Source organism: Heptranchias perlo, chromosome 2 (assembly GCF_035084215.1).
Source record: "Heptranchias perlo isolate sHepPer1 chromosome 2, sHepPer1.hap1, whole genome shotgun sequence".
Taxonomy (NCBI): domain Eukaryota; kingdom Metazoa; phylum Chordata; class Chondrichthyes; order Hexanchiformes; family Hexanchidae; genus Heptranchias; species Heptranchias perlo.
The window spans coordinates 170,556,613-170,574,838 of NC_090326.1; the positions used below are offsets into that span (position 1 = coordinate 170,556,613).

Genomic DNA, 18,226 nt, shown 5'->3' on the forward strand with positions numbered 1-18,226 from the left:
TGTTTAACTTGTGTCCTCTGCCATTTCAATCATTCCCAAAGTGAATGATTTTCTGGGATCAGTTTTGTTGCTTCTTTTCATAATTGTCAAAACTTCACTCTCCCCTTCCTCAAACAAAACATGCCCAGCTTCTCCAATTCATTGTCGGAACCCACATTCCGGGGGAGTGGGGGGGGGGGGAGGAAGAGAGTTGAAGAAAAGGGGAAATGAGATGGTAAAAAGCAGGAACGAGAAGGGAAGGGGAAGAAAGGAGAAAGAGAAGGAAGGGGGAAAAGAGAGGGAGGAAGAAGAAGAAGAAGAAGAAGAAGAAGGAGAAGAAGAAGGAGAGAGAGAAAGAAAGAAAGAAAGAAAGACAGACAAATAGGAAGGGGTGACAGGGGTAAGAGGGGAAATGGTCATGAGGGAGTTACAGGAGAGAGGGAGAGTGTTAGCCAGTGGGAGAGAGATGGGGAAGAGAGAGACTGGATGAGAGATAAGATAGAGGGACAAGGAGACAATGGGGTTGATTTTGACTTTGTACGACTGTAAAACGGGCGATAGTGAGTTGGCAGCACGTTTTACATCTCTCCCCATTTTTGTTTCCATTGAGAGCTCCTGCTCCACATTCAGGTATGTACATTTTAAAAACTCACCTCTGTACCTAACCTATGAAGAGGTAGATTGCAGAGACTCTGGATAACTTTCTCTAGTTCCATCCTTTCTTATGCCCCCCTTTTAGTGAGCAGGAGACTCAGTGTTAAAGCCTTGGTTTGTGTGGAGACTGATCTTACCAATACTCTTGCCCCCACAGCAGTCGAGAATCCTCTTTGCTCTCTGTCTGGCATCCACAGGCACCGAATGATCACAGAGAAGGTTTGGATAAGTGCAGATCGCCAGAACCTAGGAGAGACAGTCAGACTGATAGCACACCAGCTAGGACAACCACCTGCATTTATATAGCACCTTTAACATAGTAAAACATCCCAAGGCGCTTCACAGGAGCGATTATCAAAACCATTTTGGTCAAAGAGGTAGGTTTTAAGGAGCGTCTTAAAGGGGGAGAGAGAGGCGGAGAGGTTTAGGGAGGGAATTCCAGAGCTTAGGGCCCAGGCAGCTGAAGGCACGGCCGCCAATGGTGGAGCGATTAAAATCGGGGATGCACAAGAGGCAAGAATTGGAGGAGGGCAGAGATCTCGGAGGGTTGTAGGGCTGGAGGAGGTTACAGAGATAGGGAGGGGGCGAGGGTCATGGAGGGATTTGAAAACTAGGATGAGAATTTTAAAATCGAGGGGTTCCTGGACCGGGAGCCAGTGTCGGTCAGCGAGCACAGGGGGTGATGGGTGAACGGGACTTGGTGCGAGTTAGGATACAGGCAGCAGAGTTTTGGATGAGCTCAAGTTTACGGAGGGTGGAAGATGGGAGGCCGGTCAGGAGAGCGTTGGAATAATCGAGTCTGGGGGTAACAAAGGCACGGATGAGGGTTTCAGCAGCAGATGAGCTGAGACAGGGGTGGAGACGGGCGATGTTACAGAGGTGGAAGTAGGTGGTCTTGGTGATGGAGCAGATATGGGGTCAGAAGCTCATCTCAGGATCAAATAGGAGGCTGAGATTGCGAATGGTGTGGGCAGGGAGAGGGATGGAGTCGGTGACCGGGGAGAGGGATGGAGTCGGTGCCGAGGGAACGGAATTTGCGGCGGGGACCGGAGCCAATGGCTTCGGTCTTCCCAATATTTAGTTGGAGGACATTTCTGCTCATCCAGTACTGGATGTCGGACAAGCAGTGTGACAAATCAGAGACAGTGGAGGGGGCGAGGGAGGTGGTGGTGAGGGAGAGCTGGGTGTCGTCAGCGTACATGTGGAATCTGATGTCGAATTTTCGGATGATGTCACCGAGGGGCAGCATGTAGATGAGAAATAGGAGGGGCCAAGGATAGATCCTCGGGGGACTCCAGAGGTAACGGTGCGGGAGTGGGAAGAGAAGCCATTGCAGGTGATTCTCTGGCTACGACTGGATAAGAATGGAACCAGGCGAGGGCAGTCCCACCCAGCTGGACGACTGAGGAGAGGCATTGGGGGGCAGGCGTTGGGGGGCAGGCGTTGGGGGGCAGGCGTTGGGGGGCAGGCGTTGGGGGGCAGGCGTTGGGGGGCAGGCAAGTTCCCAGCAGGTAAATCCATTTGAGCTTAAACTGCTGATATCTCTCCCTGACGTTAAGTCTGGGTGTGAAGCCGGTGATGGCACCCATGATCCTAGGTTGGTGTTGGAGCAGTCTGTGTGCTCCAGATACAAACAGATTCAGGCTACAACGCCAGACAGCACAGAGTGGGTCCCAGTTAGTGGAGGGGTCTGTGAATCTGGTCAATGAAGGGGTCGACAAGAAGAAACAAACCAACCACGAAAAATATACTGAACCAGTCAGAGTCCAACCATCTGATAACACTCCGTCCTCCAGGTTACGTTCGAACACGAGACTGTCTGCCCCTCAAACAAACGCCCACCCCCCGAGCCCTGCCACACCCCCCACGGAAACAGAACCTACCTGTCGGATGAAGGTGATTGGCTTCTGTCCCATTGCATGTGCATCTCCAATATTGGCTTTGATGACCTCGGAGAAAGGTTTGCTCACGCCCTGCGGACATGGAGGTCACGGATCAGCAAATCGAAACGTGTCTCTCAACCACCGCGCAAACACGTCCAATACACACATCGCCACGAGCCACGACCTGTCACATGTCTCACATAGTCAAAGAGATCACATGACATAAATCACAAGGGGATCCATAGTGTCACACTCCCACACACTGTTCACAGTCCCTATAGATACACACACACAGTGTCACACTCCCACACACTGTTCACAGTTCCTATAGATACACACACACAGTGTCACACTCCCACACACTGTTCACAGTTCCTAGAGATACACACACACAGAGTGTCACACTCCCACACACTGTACACAGTTCCTATAGATACACACACAGTGTCACACTCCCACACACTGTACACAGTTCCTATAGATACACACACAGTGTCACACACCCATACACTGTACACAGTTCCTATCGATACACACACACAGTGTCACACTCCTACACACTGTACACAGTCCCTATAGATACACACACACAGTGTCACACTCCCACACACTGTACACAGTTCCTATAGATACACACACAGTGTCACACTCCCACACACTGTACACAGTTCCTATAGATACACACACACAGTGTCACACTCCCACACACTGTACACAGTTCCTATAGATAAACACACAGTGTCACACACCCATACACTGTACACAGTCCCTATAGATACACACACACAGTGTCACACTCCCACACACTGTACACAGTTCCGATAGATACACACACACAGTGTCACACTCCCACACACTGTACACAGTTCCTATAGATACACACACAGTGTCACACTCCCACACACTGTACACAGTTCCTATAGATACACACACAGTGTCACTCTCCCACACACTGTACACAGTTCCTATAGATACACACACACAGTGTCACACTCCCACACACTGTACACAGTTCATATAGATACACACACACAGTGTCACACTCCCACACACTGTACACAGTTCCCATAGATACACACACAGTGTCACACTCCCACACACTGTACACAGTTCCTATAGATACACACACAGTGTCACACTCCCACACACTGTACACAGTTCATATAGATACACACACACAGTGTCACACTCCCACACACTGTACACAGTTCCTATAGATACACACACACACAGTGTCACACTCCCACACACTGTACACAGTTCCTATAGATACACACAGTGTCACACTCACACACACTGTACACAGTTCCTATAGATACACACACACAGTGTCACACTCATACACACTGTACACAGTTCCTATAGATACACACACACAGTGTCACACTCCCATACACTGTACACAGTTCCTATAGATACACACACACAGTGTCACACTCCCACACACTGTACACAGTTCCGATAGATACACACACAGTGTCACACTCCCACACACTGTACACAGTTCATATAGATACACACACACAGTGTCACACTCCCATACACTGTACACAGTTCCTATAGATACACACACATAGTGTCACACTCCCACACACTGTACACAGTTCCTATAGATACACACACAGTGTCACACTCCCACACACTGTACACAGTTCCTATAGATACACACACAGTGTCACACTCACACACACTGTACACAGTTCCTATAGATACACACACACAGTGTCACACTCACACACACTGTACATAGTGCCTATAGATACACACACACAGTGTCACACTCCCATACACTGTACACAGTTCCTATAGATACACACACACAGTGTCACACTCCCACACACTGTACACAGTTCCTATAGATACACACACAGTGTCACACTCCCACACACTGTACACAGTTCCTATAGATACACACACAGTGTCACACTCCCACACACTGTACACAGTTCCTATAGATACACACACAGTGTCACACTCCCACACACTGTACACAGTTCCTATAGATACACACACACAGTGTCACACTCCTACACACTGTACACAGTTCCTATAGATACACACACACAGTGTCACACTCCCACACACTGTACACAGTTCCTATAGATACACACACAGTGTCACACTCCCACACACTGTACACAGTTCCTATAGATACACACACACAGTGTCACACTCCCACACACTATACACAGTTCCTATAGATACACACACACAGTGTCACACTCCCACACACTGTACACAGTTCCTATAGATACACACACAGTGTCACACTCACACACACTGTACACAGTTCCTATAGATACACACACACAGTGTCACACTCCCACACACTATACACAGTTCCTATAGATACACACACACAGTGTCACACTCCCACACATTGTGCACAGTTCCTATAGATACACACACAGTGTCACACTCACACACACTGTACACAGTTCCTATAGATACACACACACAGTGTCACACTCCCACACACTGTACACAGTTCCGATAGATACACACACACAGTGTCACACTCCCACACACTATGCACAGTTCCTATAGATACACACACACAGTGTCACACTCCCACACACTGTACACAGTTCCGATAGATACACACACACAGTGTCACACTCCCACACACTATACACAGTTCATATAGAGACACACACACAGTGTCACACTCCCACACACTGTACACAGTTCCTATAGATACACACACACAGTGTCACACTCCCTCACACTGTACACAGTTCATATAGAGACACACACACAGTGTCACACTCCCACACACTGTTCACAGTTCCGATAGATACACACACACAGTGTCACACTCACACACACTATACACAGTTCATATAGATACACACACACAGTGTCACACTCCCACACACTGTACACAGTTCCGATAGATACACACACACAGTGTCACACTCCCACACACTATACACAGTTCATATAGATACACACACACAGTGTCACACTCCCACACACTGTTCACAGTTCCGATAGATACACACACAGTGTCACACTCCCACACACTGTTCACAGTTCCTATAGATACACACACAGTGTCACACTCCCACACACTGTACACAGTTCCTATAGATACACACACACAGTGTCACACTCCCACACACTGTTCACAGTTCCGATAGATACACACACACAGTGTCACACTCACACACACGATACACAGTTCCTATAGATACACACACACAGTGTCACACTCCCACACACTGTTCACAGTTCCGATAGATACACACACACAGTGTCACACTCACACACACGATACACAGTTCCTATAGATACACACACACAGTGTCACACTCCCACACACTGTTCACAGTTCCTATAGATACACACAGTGTCACACTCCCACACACTGTACAAAGTTCCTATAGACACACACACACAGTGTCACACTCCCACACACTATACACAGTTCCTATAGATACACACACACAGTGTCACACTCCCACACACGATACACAGTTCCCATAGATACACACACAGTGTCACACTCCCACACACTGTGCACAGTTCCTATAGATACACACACACAGTGTCACACTCCCACACACTGTACACAGTTCCGATAGATACACACACACAGTGTCACACTCCCACACACTGTTCACAGTTCCTATAGATACACACACAGTGTCACACTCCCACACACTGTTCACAGTTCCTATAGATACACACACACAGTGTCACAATCCCACACACTGTACACAGTTCCGATAGATACACACACACACAGTGTCACACTCACACACACTGTACACAGTTCCTATAGATACACACACACAGTGTCACACTCCCACACACTGTTCACAGTTCCTATAGATACACACACAGTGTCACACTCCCACACACTGTTCACAGTTCCTATAGATACACACACACAGTGTCACACTCCCACACACTGTACACAGTTCCTATAGATACACACAGTGTCACACTCCCACACACTGTACACAGTTCCTATAGATACACACACACAGTGTCACACTCCCACACACTGTACACAGTTCCTATAGATACACACACACAGTGTCACACTCCCACACACTGTACACAGTTCCTATAGATACACACACAGTGTCACACTCACACACACTATACACAGTTCCTATAGATATACACACAGTGTCACACTCCCACACACTATACACAGTTCCTATAGATACACACACACAGTGTCACACTCCCACACACTATACACAGTTCCTATAGATACACACACACAGTGTCACACTCCCACACACTATACACAGTTCCTATAGATACACACACACAGTGTCACACTCCCACACACTATACACAGTTCCTATAGATACACACACACAGTGTCACACTCCCACACACTGTACACAGTTCCTATAGATAAACACACAGCGTCACACTCCCACACACTGTACACAGTTCCTATAGATACACACACACAGTGTCACACTCCCACACACTGTACACAGTTCCTATAGATACACACACAGCGTCACACTCCCACACACTGTACACAGTTCCTATACATACACACACACAGTGTCACACTCCCACACACTGTACACAGTTCCTATAGATACACACACAGCGTCACACTCCCACACACTGTACACAGTTCCTATAGATACACACACAGCGTCACACTCCCACACACTGTACACAGTCCCTATAGATACACACACACAGTGTCACACTCCCTCACATTGTTCACAGTTCCTATAGATACACACACAGTGTCACACTCCCACACACTATACACAGTTCCTATAGATACACACACACAGTGTCACACTCCTACACACTGCACACAGTTCCTATAGATACACACACAGCGTCACACTCCCACACACTGTACACAGTTCCTATAGATACACACACAGTGTCACACTCCCACACACTGTACACAGTTCCTATAGATACACACACAGTGTCACACTCCCATACACTGTACACAGTTCCTATAGATACACACACACAGTGTCACACTCCCACACACTGTTCACAGTTCCTATAGATACACACACAGTGTCACACTACCACACACTGTTCACAGTTCCTATAGATACACAAACAGTGTCACACTCCCACACACTGTACACAGTTCCTATAGATACACACACACAGTGTCACACTCCCACACACTGTACACAGTTGCTATATATTTACACACACAGTGTCACACTCCCACACACTGTACACAGTTGCTATATATTTACACACACAGTGTCACACTCCCACACACTGTACACAGTTGCTATATATTTACACACACAGTGTCACACTCCCACACACTATACACAGTTCCTATAGATACACACACAGTGTCACACTCCCACACACTATACACAGTTCCTATAGATACACACACAGTGTCACACTCCCACACACTGTACACAGTTCCTACAGACACACACACACAGTGTCACACTCCCACACACTGTACACAGTTCCTATAGATACACACACACAGTGTCACACTCCCACACACTATACACAGTTCCTATAGATACACACACACAGTGTCACACTCCCACACACTGTACACAGTTCCTATAGATACACACACAGAGTCACACTCCCACACACTGTACACAGTTCCTATAGATACACACAGTGTCACACTCCCACACACTGTGCACAGTTCCTATAGATACACACACACAGTGTCACACTCCCACACACTATACACAGTTCCTATAGATACACACACACAGTGTCACACTCCCACACACTGTACACAGTTCCTATAGATACACACACAGTGTCACACTCCCTCACACTGTTCACAGTTCCTATAGATACACACACATTGTCACACTCCCACACACTGTACACAGTTCCTATAGATACACACACAGTGTCACACTCCCACAGACTGTACACAGTTCCTATAGATACACACACAGTGTCACACTCCCACACACTGTACACAGTTCCTATAGATACACACACACAGTGTCACACTCCCACACACTGTACACAGTTCCTATAGATACACACACACAGTGTCACACTCACACACTGTACACAGTTCCTATAGATACACACACAGTGTCACACTCCCACACACTGTACACAGTTCCTATAGATACACACACACAGTGTCACACTCACACACTGTACACAGTTCCTATAGATACACACACAGTGTCACACTCCCACACACTATACACAGTTCCTATAGATACACACATAGTGTCACACTACCACACACTGTACACAGTTCCTACAGACACACACACACAGTGTCACACTCCCACACACTGTACACAGTTCCTACAGATAGACACACACAGTGTCACACTCCCACACACTATACACAGTTCCTATAGATACACACACAGTGTCACACTCCCACACACTGTGCACAGTTCCTTTTGATACACACACACAGTGTCACACTCCCATACACTGTACACAGTTCCTATAGATACACACACACAGAGTCACACTCACACACACTGTGCACAGTTCCTATAGATATACACACAGAGTCACACTCCCACACACTGTACACAGTTCCTATAGATACACACACACAGTGTCACACTCCCACACACTGTACACAGTTCCTATAGATACACACACACAGAGTCACACTCACACACACTGTACACAGTTCCTATAGATATACACACACAGTGTCACACTCCCACACACTACACACAGTTCCTATAGATACACACACACAGTGTCACACTCCCACACACTATACACAGTTCCTATAGATACACACACACAGTGTCACAATCCCACACACTGTTCACAGTTCCTATAGATACACACACACAGTGTCACACTCCCACACACTGTACACAGTTCCTATAGATACACACACACAGATTCACACTCACACACACTGTGCACAGTTCCTATAGATATACACACAGAGTCACACTCCCACACACTGTACACAGTTCCTATAGATATACACAAACAGTGTCACACTCCCACACACTACACACAGTTCCTATAGATACACACACACAGTGTCACACTCCCACACACTGTACACAGTTCCTATAGATACACACACAGTGTAACACTCCCTCACACTGTACACAGTTCCTATAGATACACGCACACAGTGTCACACTCCCACACACTGTACACAGTTCCTATAGATATACACACAGTGTCACACTCCCACACACTGTACACAGTTCCTATAGATACACGCACACAGTGTCACACTCCCACACACTGTACACAGTTCCTATAGATTCACACACAGTGTCACACTCCCACACACTGTACACAGTTCCTATAGATACACACACACAGTGTCACACTCCCACACACTGTACAAAGTTCATTTCGATACACACAAACAGTGTCACACTCCCACACACTGTACACAGTTCCTATAGATACACACACACAGTGTCACACTCCCACACACTGTAAACAGTTCCGAGATACACACACACAGTGTCACACTCCCACACACTGTTCACAGTTCCGAAAGATACACACACAGTGTCACACTCCCACACACTGTACACAGTTCCTATAGATACACACACAGTGTCACACTCCCACACACTGTACACAGTTCCTATAGATACACACACAGTGTCACACTCCCACACACTGTTCACAGTTCCTATAGATATACACACAGTGTCACACTCCCACACACTGTACACAGTTCCTATAGATACACACACAGTGTCACACTCCCACACACTATACACAGTTCCTATAGATATACACACAGTGTCACACTCCCACACACTGTACACAGTTCCTATAGATACACACACAGTGTCACACTCCCACACACTGTACACAGTTCCAATAGATATACACACAGTGTCACACTCCCACACACTGTACACAGTTCCTATAGATACACACACACAGTGTCACACTCCCACACACTACACACAGTTCCAATAGATATACACACAGTGTCACACTCCCACACACTGTGCACAGTTCCTATAGATACACACACACAGTGTCACACTCCCACACACTATACACAGTTCCTATAGATATACACACAGTGTCACACTCCCACACACTGTACACAGTTCCTATAGATACACACACAGTGTCACACTCCCACACACTATACACAGTTCCTATAGATATACACACAGTGTCACACTCCCACACACTGTACACAGTTCCTATCGATATACACACAGTGTCACACTCCCACACACTGTACACAGTTCCTATAGATACACACACAGTGTCACACTCCCACACACTGTACACAGTTCCTATAGATACACACACACAGTGTCACACTCCCACACACTGTACACAGTTCCTATAGATACACACACAGTGTCACACTCCCACACACTGTACACAGTTCCGATAGATACACACACACAGTGTCACACTCCCACACACTGTGCACAGTTCCTATGGATACATACACAGTGTCACACTCCCACACACTATACACAGTTGCTATGGATACACACACAGTGTCACACTCCCACACACTGTACACAGTTCCTATAGATACACACACACAGTGTCACACTCCCACACACTGTACACAGTTCCTATAGATACACACACAGTGTCACACTCCCTCACATTGTTCACAGTTCCTATAGATACACACACAGTGTCACACTCCCACACACTATACACAGTTCCTATAGATACACACACACAGTGTCACACTCCCACACACTATACACAGTTCCTATAGATACACACACAGTGTCACACTCCCACACACTGTACACAGTTCCTATAGATACACACAGACAGTGTCACACTCCCACACACTATACACAGTTCCTATAGATACACACACAGTGTCACACTCCCACACACTGTACACAGTTCCTATCGATGCACACACACAGTGTCACACTCACACACTGTACACAGTTCCTGTAGATACACACACAGTGTCACACTCCCATACACTATACACAGTTCCTATCGATGCACACACACAGTGTCACACTCACACACTGTACACAGTTCCTGTAGATACACACACAGTGTCACACTCCCATACACTATACACAGTTCCTATAGATACACACACAGTGTCACACTCCCACACACTGTACACAGTTCCTATAGATACACACACACAGTGTCACACACCCACACACTATACACAGTTCCTATAGATACACACACACAGAGTCACACTCACACACACTATACACAGTTCCTACAGATACACACACAGTGTCACACTCCCACACACTGTTCACAGTTCCTATAGATACACACACAGTGTCACACTCCCACACACTGTACACAGTTCCTATAGATACACACACAGTGTCACACTCCCATACACTGTACACAGTTCCTATAGATACACACACAGTGTCACACTCCCTCACACTGTTCACAGTTCCTATAGATACACACACAGTGTCACACTCCCACACACTGTACACAGTTCCTGTAGATACACACACATAGTGTCACACTCCCACACACTGTACACAGTTCCTATAGATACACACACAGTGTCACACTCCCACACACTGTACACAGTTCCTATAGATACACACACAGTGTGTCACACTCCCACACACTGTACACAGTTGCTATAGATTTACACACACAGTGTCACACTCCCACACACTATACACAGTTCCTATAGACACACACACACAGTGTCACACTCCTACACACTGTACACAGTTCCTATAGACACACACACACAGTGTCACACTCCCACACACTGTTCACAGTTCCTATAGATACACACACACAGTGTCACACTCCCACACACTGTACACAGTTCCTATAGATATACACACAGTGTCACACTCCCACACACTATACACAGTTCCTATAGATACACACACAGTGTCACACTCCCACACACTGTACACAGTTCCTATAGATATGCACACAGTGTCACACTCCCACACACTGTACACAGTTCCTATAGATACACACAGTGTCACACTCCCACACACTGTACACAGTTCCTATAGACACACACACAGTGTCACACTCCCACACACTATACACAGTTCCTATAGATACACACACACAGTGTCACACTCCCACATACTGTTCACAGTTCCTATAGATACACACACAGTGTCACACTCACACACACTGTGCACAGTTCCTATAGATACACACACACAGTGTCACACTCCCACACACTATACACAGTTCCTATAGATACACACACACAGTGTCACACTCCCACACACTGTTCACAGTTCCTATAGATACACACACAGTGTCACACTCACACACACTGTTCACAGTTCCTATAGATACACACACACAGTGTCACACTCCCACACACTATACACAGTTCCTATAGATACACACACAGTGTCACACTCCCACACACTGTACACAGTTCCTATAGATACACACACAGTGTCACTCTCCCACACTGTACACAGTTCCTATGGATACAAACACACAGTGTCACACTCCCACACACTGTTCACAGTTCCTGTAGATACACACACACAGTGTCACACTCCCACACACTGTTCACAGTTCCTATAGATACACATACACAGAGTCACACTCACACACACTATACACAGTTCCTATAGATACACACACAGTGTCACACTCCCACACACTGCACACAGTTCCGATAGATACACACACACAGTGTCACACTCTCACACACTGTACACAGTTCCTATGGATACACACACAGTGTCACTCTCCCACACATTGTTCACAGTTCCTATAGATACACACACAGAGTCACACTCACACACACTATACACAGTTCCTATAGATACACACACAGTGTCACACTCCCACACACTGTACACAGTTCCGATAGATACACACACACAGTGTCACACTCACACACACTGTTCACAGTTCCTATAGATACACACACACAGTGTCACACTCCCACACACTATACACAGTTCCTATAGATACACACACACAGTGTCACACTCCCACACACTGTTCACAGTTCCTATAGATACACACACACAGTGTCACACTCCCACACACTATACACAGTTCCTATAGATACACACACACAGTGTCACACTCCCACACACTGTTCACAGTTCCTATAGATACACACACACAGTGTCACACTCCCACACACTATACACAGTTCCTATAGATACACACACACAGTGTCACACTCCCACACACTATACACAGTTCCTATAGATACACACACACAGTGTCACACTCCCACACACTGTACACAGTTCCTATAGATACACACACACAGTGTCACACTCCCACACACTGTACACAGTTCCTATAGATACACACACAGTGTCACACTCCCACACACTGTGCACAGTTCCTATAGATACACACACAGTGTCACACTCCCACACACTGTACACAGTTCCTATAGATACACACACAGTGTCACACTCCCACACACTATACACAGTTCCTATAGATACACACACAGTGTCACACTCCCACACACTGTGCACAGTTCCTATAGACACACACACAGGGTCACTCTCCCACACTGTACACAGTTCCTATGGATACACACACACAGTGTCACACTCCCACACACTGTTCACAGTTCCTGTAGATACACTCACAGTGTCACACTCCCACACACTGTACACAGTTCCTATAGATACACACACACAGTGTCACACTCACACACACTATATACAGTTCCTATAGATACACATACACAGTGTCACACTCACACACACTATACACAGTTCCTATAGATACACACACACAGAGTCACACTCACACACACTATACACAGTTCCTATAGATACACATACACCGAGTCACACTCACACACACTATACACAGTTCCTATAGATACACACACACAGTGTCACACTCCCACACACTGTTCACAGTTCCTATAGATACACATACACAGAGTCACACTCACACACACTATACACAGTTCCTATAGATACACACACAGTGTCACACTCCCTCACACTGTTCACAGTTCCGATAGATACACACACACAGTGTCACACTCCCACACACTGTTCACAGTTCCTATAGATACACACACAGTGTCACACTCCCACACTGTACACAGTTCCTATAGATACACACACACAGTGTCACTCTCCCACACACTATACACAGTTCCTATAGATACACACACAGTGTCACACTCCCACACACTGTACACAGTTCCTATAGATACACACACAGTGTCACACTCCCTCACATTGTTCACAGTTCCTATAGATACACACACAGTGTCACACTCCCACACACTATACACAGTTCCTATAGATACACACACACAGTGTCACACTCCCACACACTATACACAGTTCCTATAGATACACACACAGTGTCACACTCCCACACACTGTACACAGTTCCTATAGATACACACAGACAGTGTCACACTCCCACACACTATACACAGTTCCTATAGATACACACACACAGTGTCACACTCCCACACACTGTACACAGTTCCTATCGATGCACACACACAGTGTCACACTCACACACTGTACACAGTTCCTGTAGATACACACACAGTGTCACACTCCCATACACTATACACAGTTCCTATCGATGCACACACACAGTGTCACACTCACACACTGTACACAGTTCCTGTAGATACACACACAGTGTCACACTCCCATACACTATACACAGTTCCTATAGATACACACACAGTGTCACACTCCCACACACTGTACACAGTTCCTATAGATACACACACACAGTGTCACACACCCACACACTATACACAGTTCCTATAGATACACACACACAGAGTCACACTCACACACACTATACACAGTTCCTACAGATACACACACAGTGTCACACTCCCACACACTGTTCACAGTTCCTATAGATACACACACAGTGTCACACTCCCACACACTGTACACAGTTCCTATAGATACACACACAGTGTCACACTCCCATACACTGTACACAGTTCCTATAGATACACACACAGTGTCACACTCCCTCACACTGTTCACAGTTCCTATAGATACACACACAGTGTCACACTCCCACACACTGTACACAGTTCCTGTAGATACACACACATAGTGTCACACTCCCACACACTGTACACAGTTCCTATAGATACACACACAGTGTCACACTCCCACACACTGTACACAGTTCCTATAGATACACACACAGTGTGTCACACTCCCACACACTGTACACAGTTGCTATAGATTTACACACACAGTGTCACACTCCCACACACTATACACAGTTCCTATAGACACACACACACAGTGTCACACTCCTACACACTGTACACAGTTCCTATAGACACACACACACAGTGTCACACTCCCACACACTGTTCACAGTTCCTATAGATACACACACACAGTGTCACACTCCCACACACTGTACACAGTTCCTATAGATATACACACAGTGTCACACTCCCACACACTATACACAGTTCCTATAGATACACACACAGTGTCACACTCCCACACACTGTACACAGTTCCTATAGATATGCACACAGTGTCACACTCCCACACACTGTACACAGTTCCTATAGATACACACAGTGTCACACTCCCACACACTGTACACAGTTCCTATAGACACACACACAGTGTCACACTCCCACACACTATACACAGTTCCTATAGATACACACACACAGTGTCACACTCCCACATACTGTTCACAGTTCCTATAGATACACACACAGTGTCACACTCACACACACTGTGCACAGTTCCTATAGATACACACACACAGTGTCACACTCCCACACACTATACACAGTTCCTATAGATACACACACACAGTGTCACACTCCCACACACTGTTCACAGTTCCTATAGATACACACACAGTGTCACACTCACACACACTGTTCACAGTTCCTATAGATACACACACACAGTGTCACACTCCCACACACTATACACAGTTCCTATAGATACACACACAGTGTCACACTCCCACACACTGTACACAGTTCCTATAGATACACACACAGTGTCACTCTCCCACACTGTACACAGTTCCTATGGATACAAACACACAGTGTCACACTCCCACACACTGTTCACAGTTCCTGTAGATACACACACACAGTGTCACACTCCCACACACTGTTCACAGTTCCTATAGATACACATACACAGAGTCACACTCACACACACTATACACAGTTCCTATAGATACACACACAGTGTCACACTCCCACACACTGCACACAGTTCCGATAGATACACACACACAGTGTCACACTCTCACACACTGTACACAGTTCCTATGGATACACACACAGTGTCACTCTCCCACACATTGTTCACAGTTCCTATAGATACACACACAGAGTCACACTCACACACACTATACACAGTTCCTATAGATACACACACAGTGTCACACTCCCACACACTGTACACAGTTCCGATAGATACACACACACAGTGTCACACTCACACACACTGTTCACAGTTCCTATAGATACACACACACAGTGTCACACTCCCACACACTATACACAGTTCCTATAGATACACACACACAGTGTCACACTCCCACACACTGTTCACAGTTCCTATAGATACACACACACAGTGTCACACTCCCACACACTATACACAGTTCCTATAGATACACACACACAGTGTCACACTCCCACACACTGTTCACAGTTCCTATAGATACACACACACAGTGTCACACTCCCACACACTATACACAGTTCCTATAGATACACACACACAGTGTCACACTCCCACACACTATACACAGTTCCTATAGATACACACACACAGTGTCACACTCCCACACACTGTACACAGTTCCTATAGATACACACACACAGTGTCACACTCCCACACACTGTACACAGTTCCTATAGATACACACACAGTGTCACACTCCCACACACTGTGCACAGTTCCTATAGATACACACACAGTGTCACACTCCCACACACTGTACACAGTTCCTATAGATACACACACAGTGTCACACTCCCACACACTATACACAGTTCCTATAGATACACACACAGTGTCACACTCCCACACACTGTGCACAGTTCCTATAGACACACACACAGGGTCACTCTCCCACACTGTACACAGTTCCTATGGATACACACACACAGTGTCACACTCCCACACACTGTTCACAGTTCCTGTAGATACACTCACAGTGTCACACTCCCACACACTGTACACAGTTCCTATAGATACACACACACAGTGTCACACTCACACACACTATATACAGTTCCTATAGATACACATACACAGTGTCACACTCACACACACTATACACAGTTCCTATAGATACACACACACAGAGTCACACTCACACACACTATACACAGTTCCTATAGATACACATACACCGAGTCACACTCACACACACTATACACAGTTCCTATAGATACACACACACAGTGTCACACTCCCACACACTGTTCACAGTTCCTATAGATACACATACACAGAGTCACACTCACACACACTATACACAGTTCCTATAGATACACACACAGTGTCACACTCCCTCACACTGTTCACAGTTCCGATAGATACACACACACAGTGTCACACTCCCACACACTGTTCACAGTTCCTATAGATACACACACAGTGTCACACTCCCACACTGTACACAGTTCCTATAGATACACACACACAGTGTCACTCTCCCACACACTATACACAGTTCCTATAGATACACACACAGTGTCACACTCCCACACACTGTACACAGTTCCTATAGATACACACACAGTGTCACACTCCCACACACTGTTCACAGTT

General features: G+C 46.2%; 1 pseudogene; it reads right to left on the reverse strand.

Moving 5' to 3' along the window:
- Positions 1 to 18,226, reverse strand: part of LOC137300078 (alanine aminotransferase 2-like) — a 149,417-nt pseudogene that overhangs the window by 89,820 nt on the left and 41,371 nt on the right.